We start from the raw sequence: 25,430 nt of genomic DNA on the forward strand, positions 1-25,430 counted from the left end.
CATTTAATTAAAGAATAATAGATGATTTTAATCATCTCTTCATCATCCATCTTCCTAATAGGGTGCTCTGGTCCAGGTGATCCAACCATGCTTGGATAGCATGGCATAATTAAATCTCTCAAAGGTTGCTTTATCTGCTTTGTGTCATTATCAAACATTCTTGTGGTTGCTGTTTATTTCTTTAGCTTAACAGCATGAAATACTTTTAAAACACCCACAATAGAGGGGCAAGGGGGAAAGGGGTTGGGAAAATTGGTGGGCTCAGGTGGTATGACTTGATCAGGTATTTCCTGAAAGTAGGCATGGGATTACAATGAAAATAGAATAACACTGCAAATGTGCAAAAGCTAAAATAAAAAAAAATCTTGGAAACACTTAGAAAATCAGGCAGCATCTGTGCAAAGAGACACAGAGTTAATGTTTCAGGTCAAAGACCTTTCATCAGAACAGAAAGAGAGAAAATGTTAGTTTTGGAGGAGGAATGCAGAGCATGCCTTATGAAAGCAGGCTGAGGGAACTCGGCCTTTTCTCCTTGGAGCGACGGAGGATGAGAGGGGACCTGATAGAGGTGTATAAGATAATGAGAGGTATTGATCGGGTAGATAGTCAGAGGCTTTTCCCTGCTGGGGAGTAGATATAGAGGAGATGTCAGGGGTAAGTTTTTTACTCAGAGAGTGGTGAGTGCGTGGAATGGGCTGCCGGCAACGGTGGTGGAGGCTGATACGATAGGGTCTTTCAAGAGACTGTTAGATAGGTACATGGAGCTGAATAAAATAAAGGGTTATGGGTAAGCCTAGTAATTTCTAGGGTAGGGACATGTTCGGCATAGCTTTGTGGGCCGAAGGGCCTGAATTGTGCTGTAGTTTTTCTATGTTCCATGTTCTATGAATGGAGATAAATGGGTTTGCCTCTGGTGGGATAAGGCCAAGGTATCTGTGGGATAAGGTGTAAATTAAATCACCTGCTTGAAAGGTTAGTAAGTACAATTAGAAGGAAAGAGGATATGAACAAAGCAACATAAAAGCTATGAAAGAAAAGCAGCCTTACATGAAAATTAGCCTCCCCTCCATTACTCCATTACACTTTCCATTGCCAGCAGCCAACATAATCAAGGACCCCTCCCACCCCAGTCATTCTCTCTTCTCCCCCTTCCCATTGGACAGAAGATAAAAAAGCTTGAGAACGTATACAGGCAGGCTCAAGGACAGCTTCTATCCCACTGTGATAAAACAATTGAACGGACGTCTTATACGATAAAGATGAATTTCTTGATCTCTCAGTCTATCTCATTGTGGTCCTTGCACTTTATTTGTCATTTTCTCTGTAACTGTAACACTACATTCTGCATTCTGTTTATTTTTCCATGTGACAATAATAAACCAATCACCAATGACCGATTTGAGAGCAAGAACATAAACAAAGGAATAGAAAGTTTGCAAAATGCAGAGCTGTAGGAAATGTCCAGTAGATCAGGGCATGCTAATGGAGTTACAATACCTGATTAACCTGCACTCAGTGATTGCAACCCTAATAATACAAGCCTATTGCTCTACTCTCTCTACACTCATAACTGTGTGGCTCAGCACAGGGGATACCATCTATAAATTCACCAATGACACCACTGTTGTTGGCAGAATCTCAGATGGCGATGAGGAGGTGTACCCGAGTGAGAGGGATCGGCTGGTTGGTGACACAACAACCTTGCACTCAACATCAGCAAGATCGAGGAACTGATTGTGGATTTCAGGAAGGGTAAGTTGGGAGAAGAAACACCAGTCCTCATTGAGGGGTCAGCAGTGGAAAGGGTGAACAGCTTCAAGTACCTGAGTGTCAGCATCTCAGTGGATCTGTCCTGGGCCCAACACATTGATGCAATCATGAAGAAGGCACACCAGTGGCTCTAGTATGTTCAGAGTTTGAGGAGATTTGGTATGTTGCCAAAGACTCTGAAAAATGTCAATAGATGTACGGTGGAGAGCATTCGGACTGGTTGCATCACAGCCTGGTATGGAGCCTCTATTGCACAGGGTCGCAGGAGGCTGCAGAGGGTTACAGACTCAGGCAGCTCCATCACGGGCACAACCTTCCCCACCATTGAAGACATCTTCAAGAGGCGGTGCCTCAAGAAGGTGGCATCCATCACTAAGGACCCTCACCATCCAGGTCATATCCTCTTCTCGTTACTACCATCGAGGAGGAGGTACAGGAGCCTGCAGACCCACACTCAATTATTTAGGAACAGATTCTTCCCCTCGGCCATCAGACTTCTGTACGGTCCATGAACCCATGAACACTACCTCATTATTCCTTTTTTCTTTGCACTATTTATTTATTTTTGTAATTCATAGATGTTCGTGTCTTGCACCATACTGTTGCCGCAAAACAACAAGTTTTGCGTCATATGTCAATGATAATAAATCTGATTCTGATTCTAAAAGCAGTCAATTGTTTTGCAGCCTAGATCTTACTTTGGGTGAATATATCACGTGATGGAACAAGGAGTTAGGTGGGTCAAAAAGTTGATGGGTTTATGCAGTTAAATTCTTGATACACTGGAAAACCTGTCAAAAAACATCAAAGGGAATTATAAAGGTGCAGAGATTGAAGTCTGTCCTTTGAAGGGTGATTGTAGTGCATATCAAAGTTCACATATGTATGGAACCAGCTGCTGACAGCTAAAATCACAGCTTTAACTCCAGCACAAGAAATAGCCACTCATCGTGTGAACAGTTCAGTTTTGCCATCCTGCCTGTGGTCTGTGTCATGCAAAGGGTTCTGCAGGATGTCACATCAGGCCAGCAATCTCTCCTCCTGCAGGGTGGCAGTCAGAGGGGGGTCAGGGGGAGGCAAGGAGCACAAACCCACTGTCCCCTCCAACCAAGTGATCATTCAAACTCCTGCCCCTACCACTCGAACAGTAACCATGCACTGGCCTGGAGTGTTGCCGTCTAAGCCAAGATACTTCTGTTGTTATCAGGGCTACAGCTGCTTGAGTTGGCCCATTTGCGGCTTCCTCCACTGAAAGTCAGCAACGGTTCATCCAGGCATGAAGAACAGCATAAGAGCACTTTGGCAGGTAATGGATTAAGGCAATGGACAAAGGGGAGTGAGTCATGGAATCATACAGCATAGAAACAGGCTCTTTGGCTGACCATCAAGTGCCCATCTATATTAATTGCATTTTCCAACACTGAGCATGTGGTCTTCTATGTCTTGACAATTCAACCACTCATCGAAAACTTGTTGGATGTTGTGAGAGTTTCAGTTTCAATCACCTCGTCAGGTAGTGCATTCTCTCTATTCCAACTAATCTCTGGGTAAAACACTTCTTCTTCAGATTCCCTGTAAATCTTCTGGCCCTTACCCTTTTGTTTTATACACCTCTGCTATGAGGAAAAGTTTCTTACTACATACCCATGCCCCTCATAATTCTATTTGCCTTCATCAGGTTCCCCCCTCAGTCTCCTCCGCTCCAAGGAAAACAAACCCTTCCTATCCAATCTCTCCTCACAAGTGAAATATTCTATCCCAGGCAACATCTTGGTAAATTTCATGAGCACCCTCTCCAATGCAACCATGCCCTTCCAATTGTATGATGACCGGAAATCCACACAGTACTTCAGCTATGGTCTATGCAATGTTTTATATAGTTGTACCATAATCTCTTTGCACTTTTATTATCTGTCCCAATTAATGAGAGCAGTGATCTTGTCTTCCTTCTTAATCACCTCAACTGCCTGTCCTGCCACCTTCAAGGATCCTTGGACTGATAGAACAAGAATAAATTCCATCTTCAATTGCTCTACATCCATATCATCCTCTATAGCTTAGGATCACTCTTCTCACTTCAAACAACATCATTAATTTTTGTGTCATCATATCCCCTCCATTCACATCTAAATCCTCAATGCATATTACAAACTGTGATGATCTCTGCACTGATCTGTGTGATGTACCACTGATCACAAGCATACAATCACAGAAGCAACCATTCACATCACCCTCTACCTCCTGTCGCCAAACCAACTTTGGATCCAATTTGCCAAAGTTAGTTTGGTGACAGGAGGTAAAGGGTAGAGGTTTAAAGTGAGAGGGGAAAGATTTAGAAGGACTTGAGGGGCAACTTTTTCACACAGAAGGTGGTGGGTATCTGGAACGAGCTGCCAGATGAAGTGGTGGAGGTGTGTACAATTATGACATTTAAAATGCATTTGGACAGGTTTATGAACAGAAAAGGTTTTGAGGGATATGGATCAAATGCAGACATATGGGACTAGCTCTGTTAGGCAATTTGGTGGGCATGGATGAGTTGGGCCAAAGGGCAGGTTTCCGTGCTGTATAACTCTCCCGTACAACCTCTCTTACCTTCATGACAGCCATAGTTTGTTGTTTCTGCTGCCTGGCTGCCTTTAAGGGCATGTGCTTTTAAGGGCATGTACCTTTAAGGGCTGCCACTGCACAGCAAAGTATTGGAATCTGCCTTCAATTGCGCCTGAATCAATTGTTCCATTGTACCTTTCTGTGTGTTAAACACCCTCATGCTGTTCTGGAACTAATTTTAGGTAACTTCACTTTTTTTGGCATGGGACTCAAATCAAACACAGACTGCAACAAGGGTTTAGTGCACTATGGAAAGTTCCAATCCAACTTATTGTCTTCTAACCGTGTATTAAGGCAACCATTTCCACTGACTCCCAAACCAAAGGAACTGTCTTTCCTGATTCATCCAGTGCAAAGACTTTATAGTTGTAATGAACAGAATCCCCTTGCTTCAGTGGAAATGGTCCGAGAAGTCTCTCATTTATAACTATAGCTTCCCATCCTTCACATCATCCATTCAACGACTTTACTGTCCTTTTTATAATGCAACACTTAAAGCTGCACACAGCACTCTAACTGTTGCCTTGCCTTGTATAAATTTATGATCAGATTAACTCATTCTCCCTCAGGGGAAATGCATAGCAATTTGCTCTTGTTTCATGCCGACTAATGTTATCCGTAGTCAGCTAGTAAAGAGCAAATTTTCACATTGCCAGTTGCTCTTTCTCTCAGATTTTACCCTCTTTTTCCTTCAGGCAGGCAGCATCTTCTTAGCAACCTGCTTCTTCAGATGGTTTAATCTTTGAAAATGTTTGCAACAAAGTAATGAATGCAATAATAAACATTTTAAAAAAAGGAACCAGATAAAGGAGATAGAATTGTTTCTATCAAGAATAGATACAGAACAAAAAAAAAACAAAATGGGGAAAGGAGGCTTGTTAGAAGATTTATTTAGAGGATAGCAATGGAAAGTATCAGAATGATTCACCTTAAGGATAAGTGGTGGTATATCTTGAAGTTTTGGCTTAGAAACATAGAATTGTTTGGGCACAAAAGAAGGCCATTTGGTCATCAGGTCTGTGCTGGCTCCTAACTGAGAAATCTGGTTCATGCTTTTGTCTGTCTCTTTTTCTGGAGCCCTGCAAATTATCTTCCCTCAAGTGTCCTTCCCATTCTCATTTGAAAGATTTGATTGACTCTGTTGTACCATCATTATAGGCAGTGAATTCTGGTTCATAACTATTTCCTGTGTGAAAGTGTTTATTCATACATCCCTCTTGTATATTTTACCAAAAATTATAAATTTGTGACTTCTGATCCTCGAAGCAGAAAAATCTTTCTCTATTTACCTTGTCTGAGACAGTCCAGATTGTGTATATCTTGATCAATCTCTTCTCAACCTTCTTTGCTCCAGGAGAACAGTCCTGGCTTTTTCAGTCTAACCTTGCAGCAGAAGTCCCTCATCCTTGGAACAATTCTAAGACCTTTTCTGGGATCTTCACATCTTTCCTAAAGTGTGCTAAATGAGTACTTAATGGGTGTGATAGAGTGTATGATTATGGTACATACTCCACGATTTGTAAAAAAACAGAAGGTTTGATAGTCCAAATGTTTCTTTTTTCTCTCTCCCATATATCACACTTTTAGCATTCTTAAGATAATGTTGGGAAAGGAATCAGCTATCCAGATCCTTGAGACTTTACTGCCATTCAATGGCATCATTATTGTTCTGTATTCCTCAGGATATTACCTAACAAAAATCTACATTCATTGAAATATTTAACTGTTTTTAAATCTACCAGGAGGGAATGACATTGCTATCAGCCCAGAACCTGGAACATACATTCTATGAATGGTCAATATATTCGTATCAAATTCTCTTGACTGTTATCATTATTGAGGAGTTAATCCAATGATTTTAACCAGGTGTTACATACCCCTTGGAATGATGGAAAGAGGAATTGGACATGAATGAATTAAGCTTCCCTAATAAAACTGCTCACAGTAATTTCTCAGTGCTGGAGCTTATTGCCAACATGAAAATGAACTTGGTTTAATTCTCTTCATCAAAAGTAGTTCAGGATCTGTTGTATGGTTAAATTACAATAATACCACAGTACCCCAGAACTTGCAATGAGAGATATTGCCCAAATGACCATATCAAACATTTTTTTGCTGCTACTTCATCAGAGATGTTAAGCTTTGTATTTGAAATGGGTGGAGGCTTTCTTAAAGTCGTGGAGAAAAAGAGAATCAAATGCAAATCATCTACATGTTCATACAATCTTGCATTTTCAAAGTAATTTCCAGAATGTTATATTTTTTCACATATTGCTAGATTATCTATTTAACTGATATTTAAAATGTATTACAAAAGGAATATAGCCCCCGAAGCTGAAAACAGATTTTGAGCAAACACATTCATTCAAGTTCCAAGCATAAATATTATTGTTTTTCTGCCAACAGACATTTCAAATTGATTTTGTTTTTGGCATATATTGGATATAAAGATAGCTGGGATCTTCCATTAAAGTTTCATCAGGGTAATGCAATGCCACAATCCTCAATGAATATTTTTCTCATTGAAAGACACACTCAGAAACCAGATGGGCTAGTTAATGATGTTTAATCGAAAATGTTCACTAATCTCCACATTTAATGCCTGGATGCATTCATTACATAAATGGGAAAAGGTTATTTTATCAAAATGGCAATATCATTAATCTGTATCTTTAATCCATAAACAGATATGGGCTGCAAAACAATTCAAACGTCTACTGAACATTAAGAGAGAATTGTCACATAGCATATCATCACCGTGTTCATTCTTGACTAATGTATTTACTCGTGGCCATGCTGATTAAATGAGACCCTCTGTTTCATTTAGTGATCTCTGCAGCAAGGAGTACAGTGAGGGTAGGTGATCTTCCTTCCTGCGATGATACTCACATACCCTGTGAGTATCAGTAAAGCTTCCCAGATGTATTTATTCTCAGTGAAGGCCAGCTCAGGACTGATAGCAATATCTTGGTAATGACTACATTAGAGCTGTTTTGCCAGGTAATGTGGGCACTATAGTATATTGATGGTGCTGAGCAGAAGTTAAACAATCATCTTCCTTTTTCTATAAACTTGCAAGCTCAATTTTCTTTCTCAAAGAAACAGTTTTACAACAAATTAACAATGTTTTCTCCATGGATGCTAACTAACCTGATGACTGTTCTCAACACTTTATGTTTACTTTGTTATATTTCTAAGGTTTATATTGAGATAATGGCAAAGTGAAGAGTGTAATTTTAAAAGGGGGCACAGGAATCTGGGGGTTTGCCTGCACTAGTCTTTGAAGGTGATAAATTGCTATGGCTGATGAAAGAGCTGCTGAGATCCTGGACTTGACAAACAAACTCAGGGAAGACAGAACATAGAATAGTACAGCACAGGAACAGGCCTTTCAGCCCACGATGTTGTGCCAAACTAATTAAACTAGTAATTAAACGCCCAACTGAACTAATCCCTTCTGTCTACACAATGTCCATATCCCTCCATTCTCTGTACATTCATACGTCTTTTAAACATCTCTGTTGTGCTTGCCTTTACCCCCACCCCTGGCAGCGCAGTCCAGGCACCCACCACTCTCTGTGTCAAAAATTGCCCCGCACATCTCCTTTGAACTTTCCCCACTCTCACCTTAAATTCATGCCCTCTTGCATTAGACATTTTTACCCTGGGAAAAAAATGCCAGCTGTCTACACTATCTACACCTCTCATAATCTTATAAACTTCTTTCAGGTGTCCCCTCGGCCTCCACCACTCCACACAGTGGCAAGGACAGGCCCACTCTTACCTATGGTCAGGAGGGAATGGCTGTTGAACATTGCCTCTGTTTCACAGGAAGTCTATTTGTATCACATCATCCATGGACAAAGAAGGTTCCTTCTGATTAACAGTTCCCACCATCCCTCAGCTAACGAAACAATGAACCTTCATATGAAACACAAACTAAAGGATATAAAAAGAACACCAAGGCACTGAGCAAATTCTGGGTGTGCCAAGAATGCAATGAAGACTAACTAATGGAACTCTTTGGGAAATATAGGTAGTTCTGCTCTACACTGCTGGCATATACTCCCATAAGCAGCAGGAACTTTGGAATACATGAGCACCCATGGAAGTCCCAAACTCTCCAGGTGAGCTCCACTTTTGATTTGCAGGCTACACTCTGTCATTGGACACCTCTGGCTTGTTCTGGCCCGATCATGTGACATGATTTCATCAGCAAAGTCCCTGTCCTGTCCTGTGCAGGCCTCTGCAAATTGGATTGGGCGAGCAAGTTCATGATTGCAGCCACGATCTTTAGCAGCAAGAGCAGGTGGCCATTTATGTTCCAGTTAATCAACTGTAACATTAAATCTAGATCCTACTTACATTTTTGGCTACACGTAAAAAGATCCTATGACAACTACTTCACACAAACGGAGGGGGGAGTATATCTTCCAGAGTTCATCCACAAGCAAAGAATCATGAAAGCTTATCTGGCCATTATCTCATTATGTCTGTGGGAGCTTACTCTGCTGCATCAGAATAGTGAGTATTGTGTTGGCCATAACCTGTTTGGGGGACCATAATGGAATTCAATGAAGGCATAAACATCTTGAAATAAGTGGGTTAAGGGGCCCATTAAATATTTTTCACAAAATGTGGTACAAGAATATTAAAGCTTCCTTGGAGTGAGATGACTCATTGTCATTTCCAAAGTGTGCAGTCTTGTAGGTCCATCCAAAGTGAACATCATCTTTCTGCGTGCTTTAGCTCCTCTCAAAATAAAAAAGTTGAGAAGTGGAAGTTAGTGGAAGATGTTAAGCCTGCCATCCAAGGACTACTTGAATGACATCTCATCTCTGCTACCTCATCAGTCTGAGTGCTTGTGGGTCACTAATGGAATAGCCCAAGGGGCAGTAGAGCTATCAATCACCTTTGACTTGTCTGATCTCCATCCTGTGTGAGGTAATTTATTTGTTTGTCTCTCTAAACTTTTTTTCTTATATATGATTGTCAACACTTGCAGTTTGGTTAGTGATTGATTTTGTACAATTTTAACAGACTGGTTTGCTGGAATGGAAAGGAGAGTGAAAAACGATCCATCTCCTTCTATTTCTGTGCATCATGTGCATTGCAACCGTAGTACAAAATCAATAGATTGTTAAAGAAATCAGGAGTGATGGCAAACCAGTGATCGCTAAACCTTAAATTATTTATAATAAGGAAAACCACTAAGTAAATTTAATTTGATCCCTGGCACACATTATGCAAGTGTCTGAGGGTGAGGGAGCTGGAAGGATGGTGAGTATAAGAGGAAATAAATATCAAGTGACAACGGAAAATGCCAAGAGTGTTGGAAATATACTTATAAAACGAAAAAAAAGGCTGAAATTGCTGGGTTATTGTTTCCTCACGGAGATAGTTCTGATGAGGGATGACATGCAAAATGGTCACCTGCCTTTCTTTTTTAAATTGCAGAACTAATCAACATGCAGTTGCAATGTTTTACCTTTTGTTGAGAACTATTAGCTCTTCAAATTCAAAAACAGAATTTTGCAAATGCTGGAAATCTGAAATGGAGCTGAAAATGCTGGATCTTCTCAGCAGCATCTATGAAGAGCGAAAAACAGCAGTAACATTTCAATTCTGAGGAAAGGTCATCAATTTGAACTGTTAACTCTGTTTCCATCCCCACAAATGCTATCTGATTGGCTGTGTATTTCTGTTGTTATTTCAGATTTCCACACCCGCATTAATTTGCTTTTAGTTTGTCATATGTTTTCTCTCTATCTCTTTCTCTCTGTCTGTCTCTGTCTCTCGCTCTCTGACTCTTCCCCCCACCTCCCCCCCCCACCCCTTCTGCCTCTTCCCTTTCGTTGGTTTTGGACGGCTTAATGCTCACTGGATGAATCACTTCTGGAGATTGACATTGAGGTGCTCCACACAGTGCCTTTGTGTTCTATGTATATCGCTCCATGTGCCATCAACATAGAAGAGTGCTGCTTCATTATGATATTGATGAAAATGGTGGAAAACAGCACTGATGATCAAACCAAGATCCCAAGGGTTGTGAAGCAACAACTCAAAATGGTGTGCCCCTTACCGCTGCTTCTCTGTTTTATAAGAGAAATACCATAATTTGAAAATAAAGATACGACTTTTATGTTGAGCCAATCATATGCAGAGTTATTATCGGTCAGCGAGCAGATAGGTGGTGAGTGAATGTGACCTGGTTTCAATTTAGGATATGAGCAACAAAGTTTTGAGTGAGAAATGAGAACTTATAAAAATGAAACAGAACGTGTTGAAAATGTTCAGCAAACCAGGAAACATCTGTGCAGTGAGAAACAGTCAACATAACATTTTATATTAGTGACCTTTCGTCATTGATGTTCTTATGAAACATTAGAAAACAGGAGTGGGTAGTCCAGCCCTTCGAGCCTGCTCTACCATTGGCTGATCCTCCATTCTAGAGCTGTTTTACACCATTATCATCCTGTCATAATGAAGCAGCGCTCCTCTATGTTGAAGGCATATGAAGTTTTCATATATTCCTTGTGACTGTGTGCATTTCCTGCGTGCTCTGGGTTCCTCCCAAATCTCAAAGACGTGCCAGTTGGTAAATTAATCAACCACTATAAATTGAGCCTAGTGTAGGTGAATGGTAGGAGAATGAGCGGGAAGTTAATGGGCACATGAGAGAAATTAGACCATAGGAAATAAATTGGGGAATGGATTTGATAGGGCTTCTCTGTCATAGACTCAGTGGTCTGAATGGACTCTTTCTATGTCAAAAGGAAATATGGCCCTTTGAGCCTACTCATTAAACTATTCTTCAAGATCACATATAATTGCAGTAAGTCATCTTTGCTCCAATACTCAAATCTTTTCCCATAAATGACAACATACCATTGGTTGTCCTAATCATTTGTTGCATTTGGATGTTGGTCTTCAGTGACTTGTGAACGCAGCCGAGTCCATCACAAAAACCAGCCTCCCCTTCCATTGACTCCATCTACGCTTTCTGCTGCCTCGGGAAAACAGCCAGCATAATCAATGACCTCTCCCGCCCTGGTCATTCTCTCTTCTCCCCGCTTCCATGGGCAGAAGATATAAAATCTGGAGAACACATACCATCAAGCTCAAGGACAGCTTCTATCCCACTATTATAAGATTCTTGAATGGACCTCTTATATGTTGGTCAAGTTCAAGCGATTGTTAGATAAGCATATGGAGGAATTTCAAATAGAGGGATATGTGGGAGGAAGGGGTTAGATAGTCTTAGGCATGGTTTAAAGGTTGGCACAATATGGTGGGCTGAAGGGTCTGTATTGTGCTGTATTGTTCTATGGTTCTATACAATAAAGATGAACTCTTGATCTCTCGATTTATTTCGTTATGGCCCATGCACTTTATTTGTCTACCTGCACTGCATTTTCTCTGTGACTGTAACACCATATTCTGCATTCTGTTTTTTATTTTCCATTTGTACTACCTCAATATATTTATGTATGGAATGATCTGTCTGGATGGCCTGCAAGTAAAAGCTTTTCACTGTATCTCAATCCATGTGCCAATAATAAACCAAATACCAATATGAACATTACCCAATCTCTCACCATTTAAAAACATACTTGCTTTACGCACTAAAGTGGATACCTTCATATATTTCCCTGTTATATTCCATCTGTCATATTTGTGCTTATTCACTCAACTTTTCTTCATCTCTGTGGAGCATCTTTACATCCTTCTCCCTACTTTTGATCCCACCTAGTCTTATATCATCAACACACTTCCTCATCTAAGTAACTCCATTCAGTCTGACATCCCCACACTATATCTGCACTCCTCCAGTTTTGGCCTTATCTGCATTATCCAAGGATTTTCATTGCTCCACCATTGCTTCAGCTCTAACCTCGCCAATTTATTTCCTTAACAACTTCAATCCTCATTCCTACATTAAGAAAAAAACAATCGTTCCAACATGCCTGGTGCCAGATGAGACAAGAGGCCAAATAAGTGATTAGAACATGTTGGCCTTTATTGCAAAAGGATTTGAGTACATGAGCAAAGATGCCTTGTTGCAAAACACCATGTTGCTGTATGATTACTGTCCAGTGGCTGATTTGCCCCATGTATCACTTATTTGTGATTGTTGCTTAGAGAATTTTGACCATTCAAGCATGCGTTGTTTTCCTAATGAGCAGAAATATTATGGATACCATTGGGTACATTTTCCATGCTCTCATTGATTGTGAGTCAGCTCATCATTGCTACCATGATCTGTGGGCTCCTTTCCAACATGTGGTTTGGGAACAGCAATGTCTATCTGCATCACGATAAACTCAGAACATTTATATTTGTAAACAATTTACATTCATTACTGTTGAACATCTGTACTTTCATGGAAAAGAAAAGAAAAGAAAAGCCTTGATCTAACACAGAGAAAATGGCTGTGATAGATGAGTTCCATGTTAATTTTTTTCCTTCAGGTAGAGGACTGATGCTCACAGTGCAGCAAAACACCAGAAATGTGAAGACTGAGGGTGGAGAGAGATAAATCAAGAAGGGTTGTTCAGTGACAGACCATCTAAAGTCTTATAATATTAGACAGGTGTCTTGAAATTGATTTCAAAAATTTATTCAGAAAAGTATTACAACAAGTATGTGTCTGATAACTGCACATATTTAATAACAGTGTCAGGTTATTTCTATTTTAATTTCTCTACCTCAATCATAAAACATTAATGTCGAGGAAGCACTAATTATCATACATCAACAGCATCTTCTTCTTTGTCATGCCATTAACTATAATTATCCCCCCGTGGTTCACTTTAAGAATCATTATCGATGGTATCATTTTCCTTGGCCCACATCAGTTATGTTTCTAAACAATTAAAAATCAAACCCATTAGCACTGAGCGGCCCAATCTATTCAGACTTTGAATTTTCAGGATACATTCAGCTGGATTGCATTGGAAGCGAGCTGATAGTTTTGTTGAGAACTGCTAGTTATCTGTAGTGTTTCAAAGGGAACCTTACTGCTGTATTGGCATACCACACCTTGGGTGTACACAGAGTGCTGGACGTCAGATGTGCCATCATCTGACCTCTTGCTCTATGGTTGAACTCAGCAATATGTCCAGGTGGTGCTGTAAGGTTCCAGAGTGTGTGGCCAGACACATTTTGAATCTGGCCCCTCTACTTTATATGCCAGCCACAGCAAGCACAGCCCCATTCATTTGAATGTGGTCACCTATCCATCTGGAAAAGGTAAGGGAAGTTGACTGAATTTTGTTCAGACTTTATTTTCACTAATATTAATGCTTTTAAATGAATTTACCTAATATGAATCTGTTTTTTTTAAATGCATTGATTTTCCTAGGTGGTTTTCCTTAATTAGTTAAATGTATTACAGCAGAGACTTTTATAAACAGAGGGAGGCATTTTGACAGAGCTATCAGTAGGTCATCAGGGTGGTCTATTCTCTGCTCACAGAGTGCTCTGCTTTGTTGATTGGCTGTGGCAACAATACTTTGCTGGGAGCCACGTTGTCATTCAAGGTGGGTAAAACCGAACACAAGAAGTGGGCCAGGTCGAGTGTGATCTGAACTGACAATTGTCTCCTGCACTTCCAGTTTAAAGTTTACAAGAAGTGGGAGCTCAAAGACAGCCCTCAGCAGAGTCAGCTTTAAAGTGTGGACAGAGATAAAGCAAGTGCCATAAATAATAAAAGATACGTTGACTTTTGGAGCATATACCTCTCCTCAATCCATCCACAGACAATAGCAGTAATAGAAAAATAAAACACTTTGATGGCAATCAGAAAATGATGGTGTGCTGGTACAGAAGATTGTTTTTTTGACTTCTGTCAGAACATATTACTGTGGTACTTAAGGAGTGACTCTCGATCTAAAATGGTGTGAGCCGGGTCACAATTGGATTTCACTGAGCAGCGGCAAACCAATCATACTTTTAAGAAAGAAAATGCTTGGGTTTGTACAACTCCTTTTTCGACTTCAGATCTTCCTGAAGTGAGTAACAATGAAAGGAGTCATAGCGTCACCGTCGTAGAGTCATACAGCACCGAAACAGGCCCCATGGATCCATGTCAACCAAATGCCCATCAAAGCTAGTCCCATTTGCCCGTGTTTGGTCTTATCCATGTACCTGTCCAACTGTCTTTTAAAAGTTGTTATTGTACTTGCCCCAATCAGTTCCTCTGGCTGCCATTCCATTTTTGTACCACCCTCTGTATAAAAAAAGTTGCCCCACCAGTTCCTATTAAATCTTTCCCCTCTTAAATCTGGGCCCCCCTAGTACTTGATTCCCCAACCCTGGGAAAAAGAGTATGTGCATTCACCCTATCTATGTCCCTCATGATTTTATACACCAGTATAAGGTCACCTCTCTGTATACTATACTCCAATAAATCTGAGCCTGTCCAACCTCTCCCTATAACTCAGTCCCTTGAATCCAGGCAACATCCTTGTAAATCTTTTCTGCACTCCTCCCAGTTTAGAAACATCTTTCCTGTAACAGGGTGACCAAAACCGAACACAATATTTCCAAGTGTGGCCTCACCAGCATCCTGTACAACTGCAACATAGCCTCCCAACTTCTTTACTCAATGCCTTGTCTGATGAAGGCAAACATGCATAAGTTCTCTTAAAGTGCCTTACCTCTTATATTCACAGAAAGGTCAGTGGCCAATTTGTGCAGAGTAAGCTTCTGCAAATACTAAAGGTTTAATGACCGAGTGTTGTGTTTTGATAGTGATAACTGCATAGAATGTTGGGGGGTGATTTGTATAAAAACCTTTGGAGGTGGCGGGACAGTTTTATTACATTATTAAATAACCTAGCCGAAGAGGTGGGGTGGTGGTAGGCGATCCCATAAATCATTTTGATAAAAGAGATGGTCATCTTAAAAACAAAAACTCACCTGGTTAAAGAAAATAACAAGAATGTGACTTGATCATCATTAGTCTTTCAAAGAGCCAGCACAGTTTGAAAGGGCTGAATGCTCTCCTACCTTGCTGTGAACTTAGAATATAGAACAGTGCAGTGCAAGAACAGGCCCTTCGTTCCATGGTGTCTGAGCTGACGATGATACTAATCCAAACTAATCCCATCTCCCTGCATATGGTCTAAATCCCTTCATTCTCTGCCTGTGCAGGTGTCTGTCTAAATACATCTTACATGTTGTTTCCACCACTTCCCCTGGCAGTGTGTTTCAGCCACCTGCCACTCTCTGTGTTAAAAAAAACTTATCTCGTAAATCTCCTTTATACTTTCCCTCTCTCACCTTAATCCTGTGCCCTCCAGTATGTGGCATTTCCACCATGGGAAAAAGACCCTGACTACCTCCTCTGTCTATACCTCTCATAATTTTATCTCCTTCTCTGATGTCCCTCTGCCTCTGACGCTCCAGAGAAAACTGTCCAAGCTTCTCCAACCTCTCCTTATAGTCGATAGTATCTAATCCAGGCAACATCCTGGTGATCTTCTTCTGCACCCTCTGCAAAGTTTCCACAACCTTCCTGTAATGGGGCAACCAGCACTAGACACAATATTCCAAATGAGTCATGTGCTTCAATAATTCAATTATCCTTTGATGGTTTAATGTCAAATCCAAAAGGTAAACAACTTCTATACTTTCCTTACTCCTGTATTCCAACATGTGGTACACATCTGTACAATTCTCTGGTTCAGCCAGATAATGGAAGCAATGTGGAACAAAAATGTAATCGGTCACTGACTAGACTCTTGGGGCAGAATTTACGTATATGATGCACTGCATCTGACATGTGTTTATTAAGCTTAGAATATAGTTAGCATAGGATTATCCCATTTAACAGATTGAATGGAAAAGAAAACCCGTCAGATATTAAGCCCAGTGGTCTCATGATATACTATCTAAACTATTTATGTTGATCTAATTTCTCTGCTCTTTGATTAAAATCATTGATGTTTCTTCAGTATTAGAGGTTTTCTAATTCCCTCTAAAGTCTTGAGATGTGCCATCAAATTCTTACAATAATGACATTCATGTGTGACTAATGTGGGTGACTAACATAGGGGGAGAGAAGGGCAGAGGCAGCAAAGTTTGGGGAGGGAATTCCAGGTCCTAAACTCAAGTCAAAAGGCACAGCCATTAATGGTCGGGTGAAGAATATCAGTAATATAAATAGACTAGAACTGGAATAGTTCTCAGGAAGTTCCAGGGTTATAGGAGGTTACAAGGATTGAGAATTTGGAATATTGTGTTCAGTTTTGGTCACTGTGCTACAGGAAAGATGCCATTAAGCTGGAAAGAGTGCAGAGAAGAGATCTATGAGGATGTTGCTGGAATTTGAGGGACTGAATTGTGGAGGGAGGTTGAGCAGATTAGGACTTTTTTTCATTGGAGCATGGGAGAATGAGGGGTGATCTTATAGAGGTGTATAAAATCATGAGGGGCCTACATAGGGTGAATGCACACAGTCTTTTCCCCAGGGCAGGGGTTTAAGGTGAGAGGGGAGAGATTTAAAAAGAACCCAAGGAGCAACTTCTTCTCGCAGAAGGTGGTGCAGAGATTCCAGAGAAAGTAGTTGATACAATAATGACATTTAAAAGACAGTTGAATAATTACATGGCTGGGAAAGGTTTAGAGAGATATGGACCAAATGCAGGCAAATGGGACAAGCTTAGATGGGAATCTTGTTTGGCATGGGCCAGTTGGGCCGAAGGGCCTGTTTCCGTGCTTATGACTCGATGACTCTCCATAAAACTTTATGGATGAGATGCAGCAAGACCATAATACATGCTTGAGGATGAACATCTTAAATGGAGACATTGGTCACATGTGTCAGTGCTGGCCAGCCAGCAGAGTTGATGGTTGAAAAACATTTGGTGCGAATTAGAATATGAATTAAACTGCAAAATAATGAGACCATATTTTGATGGCAAATGGAGTTTTGTTTGATTTCTGATAACGAGATATCCCTTGCACCATTAACAACCTTTGGGGAGGAAATCCGACATTTTTACAAGTCTGGTCAATATTTGACTCCAGGCACACAACAATCTGGTTGACTTTAACTGCCCTCTCAAATGGTCTCGTAAGCCATTCAGTTCTGCATTAAAACAGAATGAGGACTTTCAGCAGAAGACAGCTCATCTCTTCTTCTTCAAGAACAATATTGATGGGCAATAAATGCTGGAGCAAAAAAAAGAGCTGCTGGAGGAACTTAATGGGTCAGTCTGTGGAGGGAAACGGACTGGCTCAGGTGAAGGTTCTTGACCCAAAACGTTGACTTCCCATTTCCCTCCACTGGCTGAGTTCCTCCAGCAGCTCTTTTTTTTACTCCAGATTCCAGCATTTGCAGTCTCTTACATCTCCAACATAGAACATAGAACACTACAGCACAGTACAGGCCGTTCGGCCCACAATGTTGTGCCAACGTTTTATCCTACTCTAAGATCTATCTAAACCTTCCCTCCCACATAGCCCCCTATTTTTCTATCTAAGAGCCTCTTAAATGTCCCTAATGTATCTGCCCCCACAACCATTGCCAGCAGTGCGTTCCACACACCCACCACTCTCTGTGTAAAAAACTTACCCCTGACATCCCCTTTATACCTTACTCCAATCACCTTAAAATTATGTCCCCTTGTGTTAGCCATTGTCGCACTGGGAAAAAGTTTCTGACTGTCCACTCGATCTATGTCTCTGATCATCTTGTACACTTCTGTCAAGTCACCTCTCATCCTCCTTCTCTCCAAAGAGAAAAGCCCTAGTTCGCTGGACTCCAGCAAAAAATGCTGGACTTGTTGCAAAGTATCTGCAGATAATCCTCAACCACAGAAGCAAATGCCAGCAAGGAGTCAACACGTTCAGGAGAGGTGGTGAGGTACTCAGAAGTAAAGTTAGTAGCTTGGTGTTTCTGTATTGGGTGCCTTTGGGAAAATGCACATATAATGGATTTAAGATTGTTCTCAGGTTATGTTTCAAGTTCCTGACAAACATTCTTTTACTGAATCACAAATGTGAATTTTTTAACAAGCCAGCATAATTTGGCAGCATAAAAGAACACTGCAGTGTTTGTTTTCTTCCCATTAAAACATTCCTTGATGTATTAAAACTGGTGACATGTTTTATTAATGCAGCTGAAAATATGTTTATCAACAAAAGTCAGTATTTTTAATAAGCTTCCCCAGTAATCCTCTGGGAAATAACCTGATTTAAATTGACCTATTAAAAATAAGCTATACAAGAGCCATATTATAGGCGCATTGGTGTACACCATTTTCTTATTAAAGTAACTACTTTTTGATGTGAAAAAAACTTTTAATATGTCCTATGAGTGTATGTGCACCCATGAGAATGAGTGAAACTTAAAAAGTACAATAAAAAACTGCAGATGCTGTATCTTTCCAACATTTTTGTTTTTATTTTGGAATTTAAAGAGCTTTCTCCAACCAACTGACAGAGTTAAATTTGACCAGAGGCATGATCTGCTTTGTAGGGAGAAATTCGGGTCAGCAGCGTTAAATTCCTGGGTGTTAACATATCTGATGGCTTGTCCTGGGCCCTGTCCATAGATACAATCACAATGAAGGTGCGTCAGTGCCTCTACTTTCATCAGCCAAGGAACTGAGTATAAGAGTTGGGATGTCATTTTACAGTTGTACAAAACATTGGTTTGGCTACACTTGGATTACTGAGTACAGTTCAGGTCACTACATTATGATAATGACATGATTAAGCTGGAAAGGGTACAGAAAAGATTCACAAGGATGTTGCTTGGGCATGGGTTTAAGGTGAGAGGGAGGAGATATAAAGGAGATCTGGGGGGTAAACTTTTCACATAAAAAGCAGTTTGTGTCTGGAATGAGCTCCCAATGGAGGTGGTAGGAACAGTAACAATGTTTAAGAGGCATCTTGACAGGTACTTGAATGAGCAGGGCATAGTGAAGTATGCAATTAATGCAAGCAAGTGGGACTGGTATAGATAGCATAATGGTCAGCATAGACACAGTGGATCGAAGGGCCTGTTTCTATCCTGTACAACTATATGACTCTATGACTACTTGAATTGAATTTTCCCAGCTGCCATATTGGGATGCAAACACATCTCCCTGGATCAATGGTCCAGAACTCTGGCTGCTTGTCAACATACTTAACCATTATGCGAGCATATCCGCATGTTGTGGAAACCAATGGTAGGGTCTGTTATCTTGTTGCTGTTTGCAATGGGCTTGTCATGATCAAAGTGGCTGGTTCCCTTTCTACATCATAGCCATGATTTCATTCAACAGAACAAATTAAACTGCAAACAGAATGTGCAAATGGATAGTCCTAAAATTCTCCATATGAATGCAAATCCTTTCCCTCTTTTCATACCTAAAGTTGGGAGCAGCATTGTATTTGAAACGAGCAATTTGCGACTGAGTTGCAGAGTTTGGTAAAATGATAATAGATGTTTGAATATTGGTATTGGTTTTGGTTTATTATTATTGTCACTTGTACCGGGGTACAGTGAAAAGCTTGTCTTACAAACCGATCGTACAGGTGAATTCATTACACAGTGCAGTTACATTGAGTTAGTGCAGAGTGCATTGATGTAATACAGGTAAAAACAATAACAGTACAGAGTGAAGTGTCACAGCTACAGAGAAAGTGCAGTGCAATAAGGTGCAAGTTCACAACAAGGTAGATCGTGAGGTCATAGTTCATCTCATTGTATTAGGGAACCGTTCAATAATCTTATCCCAGTGGGGTAGAAGCTGTCCTTAAGTCTGGTGGTACGTGGCCTCAGGCTCCTATATCTTCTACCCGATGGAAGAGGAGAGCAGAGAGAATGTTCCAGGTGGGTGGCGTCTTTGATTATGCTGGCTGCTTCACCAAGACAACGAGAGGTAAAGACAGAGTCCAAAGAGGAGAGGCTGGTGTCCGTGATACATTGGGCTGTGTCCACCACTCTCTGAAGCACTTTTTTTTAATCAGAAATAAGTTGAAGGTTAAAATATGTCAACAAATTGAAACATGGATAGGCCATTCCTCCTCCCCCTCCACACAAGCATATTCTGACATCCAACAAGTTAGTCGTTGCTCTTTGTTTTCGATCTGTTCACTAACTCTTAAGCTATCTTAGTATATTCCTCCCCTCCACTCCTCACCGCCATGTGCTCTGATCTTATTCACCAACCTCCTCTGCGGGACCTTGCTGAAAGTCTTCTGTAAATCCAAATACACCACATCCACCAGTTTCCCCCTCATCTATTCCACTAGATGTATCTTTAAAGAACACCAATAGATTAAAATGTTAAAATGATAACAAAATTAACTCTCCCTGTAGGTGGTAATTAATGAGGTAACCTCTTCTAATCATCATTAAAATGCCATAAATCATGTATAATTAACATGGCAAAGGATCTTGAAAAATTATAGTGTGCTTTTAAATAACTTGCCCTGGGATATTATAGATAGTTGAAAAATTACAGTATTGAAAAGGAATATTCCTTTCTATTTATATGGCATCCTCATTAGAACGGTAGGTTAATAAATCAGTTTAGATAATATGCATATTTTAGATCAAACTATACTGTGAGAAAAAGATTTAACTCTGCGGCAAAATAAAATCAAAGATAAATTATTGTCAAGCAGCCCAGTCAACTGCGCATTAATTTCTTAGTACATAAAAAAGAGTTAGGTTTCTCACTGGAAGGCACTGCAAGCTGTATTTGCTTTTCAGCTCTATTATTGCATCAGGCATTAGATCTCACAACGCCACTATTATTGGAGAAACAGAGTTAATTTTTCAGGTCTGTGACCTTTCAACAAAAGCATTTCCTTGTTTTTTCAGATTTCTTGCATCTGCAGATTTTCTGCTTTCAATTACAATGATATTTTTTGGTTTACTCATCAAGCAACTGTGTAACTGCAAAGGATTTGTGGTTAATAAATGAGGAAAATAATTGAAATGAGTTGGAATTGGGAAAACTCAGCCTGAAACGTTCCTGGGAGGTGAAATTGTTGAGTGTCAGCAAATGGGATATTAAATGGATGGCACTTTGCCCTTGATATTTGATGAGGAAACAAAATTAAATTATCTATCTCTGTCCCTGCTCCTGATCTTCTACCTCAGCGTTAGTTTTCAACACCATCCCTCTACCCCTTGATTCCCTTATTGTCCAGAAAATCTATCCATCTCTATTTTGAATGAACACAATGACAGAGTGTCCACAGCCCTCAGGGAATTCCAAAGATTCATTCCCCGATGAATGAAGATTTTTTTGTTCATTTCAGTCCTAACTGGCCTTTCTCTTGTCCTGAAACTATCCCCTGTTCCTAGACTCCTCAGCTAGAGGAATTATCTTCTTTGCATCTAGCCTGTAAAGCCCAATGTCTTGTGTGATGTAAACGCCCAAAGTATTTTTTTAAATTCTAGTAAATATTTTAGCCAAATTACAATAAACACAGTGTCTACTCTGCTGGCTTCTGGTCTAACAGAGACAGCACAAAGTCTTTGGGATAAAGTAAAAAATATCGATTGGAGCAGAGTGCTCAGTATTGGGAATAGGGATCAGTGCAAATGCTGCCATAAATGTGCCAGTGTATGGAGCGGCTGGCCTGAGAAAGCAATTGTACAGCAGTCTTATCTTGACAGCTCCAGTCTAATCGTTGTACTTCTTGCAACATTTCATCCAGGATTGAGGAGCAACACTCTGGACACAAGCCAATGGAACCAGGCAGGAAAAATCTGCACAAGTTTCAAAATTTGTTTCCTGTGTAAACGAGGCAAGGGAGTACACAATATGTGTGAGTAAATGGGATTAGTATTGATGGGTTCTTGATGGTTGCAAAGACATGGTGGGCCAAAAGGCCTCTTTCTGTGCTTGATGAGTCTATGAATCTGTGACACCATGACAATAAATGGTAGGATACTGAAAAGTGTGGAGGATCAGTAAGGTCTTGAGTTATGTGTTCACAGATCCCTGAGGTGGCAGGTCATGTGATTAAGCAGGAAGACAGGATATGTTATTGGCCAGGGCATAGAATTTAAGAGCAGGTGGCTCATCTTAGAATTGTATTGAACACTATATTTTTGTATTTGGTCACCATTGGAGGACTGTGTATAGTTCTGACCACCATACTATAGAAAGGATGTTGTAGCATTGGAGAGGGTGCAGAGGAGGTTTGAGTTGCCTGGATTGGATACACTGAGCTATGAGACCAGAATGGCTATGTTGGGGTTATTTTCTTTGGAACAGAGGTGGCTGAAAGGAGATTTAACAACAGCGTACACAAATTATGAAAGGCCTTACTGACAAGGAGGTCATTAAGTACTGCGGGGGTGGGGGGAGTGGAGAATTGATGAAACAAAAATATTTTCATGCTCAGAATGGTGGGGGTCTGGAAATCATTTCCTGAAAAGGTGAAAGAAGCAAAAATCATCACTGCATGAACACAAAGTGCCGTAACCTATGTGGCTATAATCTGAGAGCTGGAAAGTGAGACAACGTTAAAAACAACTTTCTCATCTGGCATGGACACATAAATTGAATAGTCACTCTCCACACCTTTTATTTCAGGGTTTCGGACTCTATTCCACCAACTGCACTAATGGACAAACACAGATGGAAAATGACAAACTTATGTAGAAAATAGTGTCAATTGTATAAAATCACTGCTCTCCACAGCTCAAGCTCTTTGATCATAAACTTGAAACTCTGACTTAATCTGGCCTCGAGTCATCCCAGTCTCATTGTTAAAATTTTCAGGACTTTTATTTAATGCACCTCATGAAAATGACTTGAAGCTCTTCATCAAAGCTTCCACTAATATTGATTGGAGCTGGTTTTGGGCTTTCTTTAACATGTAGTAAATATTTCAACAAAGTAAAGCCAGAGGGAGTCGATGGATGACATTGGCAGGTTTAAGCTTTTCCTCTCAACTCTCAATATGTTAAATATACTTTTAAACCAAACCACATTGGGCTCTGCAGACTCCCTGTTAGCATCTGTGGAGGCTGAATCATTGACAATAGTCAAAACTGAGTGGACATTTATCTACCTGCACAGCACTTCCTCTGTTCCTGTGACACTTTACTCTGTATTCTGTTATTGTTTTTACCCTGTACTACCTCAATGCACTGTGTAATGAATTGATCTGTATGAACGGTATGCAAGACAAGTTTTTCACTGTACTTCGGTACAAGTGACAAAAATAAACCAACGCCAATACATATTTTTGAACCACAGGGGAGTCAAGGATTAAGGGAACAGGCTGGAAAATGGAGTTCAGAAAAGCCATGGTCGTACTGAATTCTGGAGCAGGCTTGAGGGGCAGTTTGATTTGTTTCTGCTCCTTCTTGATATATTCCCATGTTCATAAATGCAGGCCCGAACTCCCTGTGTGTCTGCTGCCTACAGGAAACAGTTTGGGGACTGAGACAGACGTTAAGCTCTTTTTTTGAATGTGTTAGAAGCACGACCAGAGACATAATGGTTAATGCACTGGACAGCTATTCTGTAACCATCTAGATAAGAGCTCAAAATATTAGCTGAGAAAATGCTAATATAGAGCCTGATACCTGATATTTATTTCCTTTGGAAGTGCACTCTGCCCAGAAGTGCTCACCTGATAAGTAAGGTATTGTTACCACAATGTGTTGCTCAGAAGGAGTGGTCTCTCTTTGCCCATTACTTGCCCTCTCCCATCATCCTTCAAATAGTGTCCCAGGCTGTTCCAGTCCTGCCGCCACTGGACACTGTGGAACTGGGTCCTGTGTAACGGCACCTCAAATCCTCACGGATGTCTTGTCTAAGAGTGGCATTGATGCTTTGGAAGCAAATGTTTTGCTTTGATGGTACAATGAATATAGAGAATGACCTATGCTGAAATACAATCTATACCCATAAGACATAAAACCATAAGACATAGGAGCAGAATTAGGCCATTCAGTCCATCGAGTGTGCTCTGCCATTCGATTGTGGCTGATTTATTTCTTCCCTCTCAACCCCATTCTCCTGACTTTTCCCTGTAACCTTTGACGCCCTTACTAATCAAGAACCTATGAACCTCTGCTTTCAATATACCCTATATTTACCTATATTGTATTTCTTCCATATGTTATTATTAAGTATATTTATGATTTTTTTTAAAAAATGGTATCCCAGTCAGTTCTCCATAACTGGATTATTGGTACTATATTCATGAGGCTGGCAGATCTATTTGCCATGGTCTTGCACTGGTTTCATTAGATATGTGCACTAGTTTGTGCTCAAGTTCAGAATCAGCTAAATTTCTAGCACTAGACCTACTTACACTCAACTGTTATTTATCTCTGTGGACCTTGATTAAAATTAGAATGCTTGGAAGACTGAAAAAAATCGAGTCCGAACAGTCAGTGTAGGATTGGTGCAACTTATATATTATGGTTGTCTTTAAATCAGTGGATATGTTTTCTGATCAGGGTATCAGTTTAACATACAATTCCTGTATTTTATTCATGTGTGGCACTGTAAAAGGATGAAAGATGATTCATAAAGATAATGTACTTAATCTTTTGGAACAGAGAGAGTACAATGATTTGAAAATAATCAGCAGAATGCCCAGCCGATAGAGCATTGCTTGAGGAAGCCCAGCTGGGGAGGTACATTTAATTATCAAGCAGCCACCTACTTTGTCTTTTATTAGTTCTACTGTTCTCATCTTTTCATCTTCAGCTGATTTTTTTTTTACCTCAGGCTGATCTCTCAGTCATTTATCAATGGGCTACAGGCCAACAGAGGTATGCTGGACCAATATTTCAAGCTTATTTGATTTCATTTTCGGGTTTCTTGAGAAATTTCTGTTGGGCACCCTTGAGCTCACAAGTGACTATCCGAAATGTTTGAAGCTATATCATAGTATGTGGTATTATTGTTTTCCTCGTTATTCTTGTTTCTTATTGCAACAGTGGTGAATGCAGATGTTATCTTCACCTGAATCAAATTCTGTACATGGCAATGCAGGGGGGTTGATTCATCACTGCTATTCTAAATGGCCTAAAGTGATGCAGAGCTTAACAATTTTGGACCACC

Source organism: Pristis pectinata, chromosome 7, assembly GCF_009764475.1.
Source record: "Pristis pectinata isolate sPriPec2 chromosome 7, sPriPec2.1.pri, whole genome shotgun sequence".
NCBI lineage: Eukaryota > Metazoa > Chordata > Chondrichthyes > Rhinopristiformes > Pristidae > Pristis > Pristis pectinata.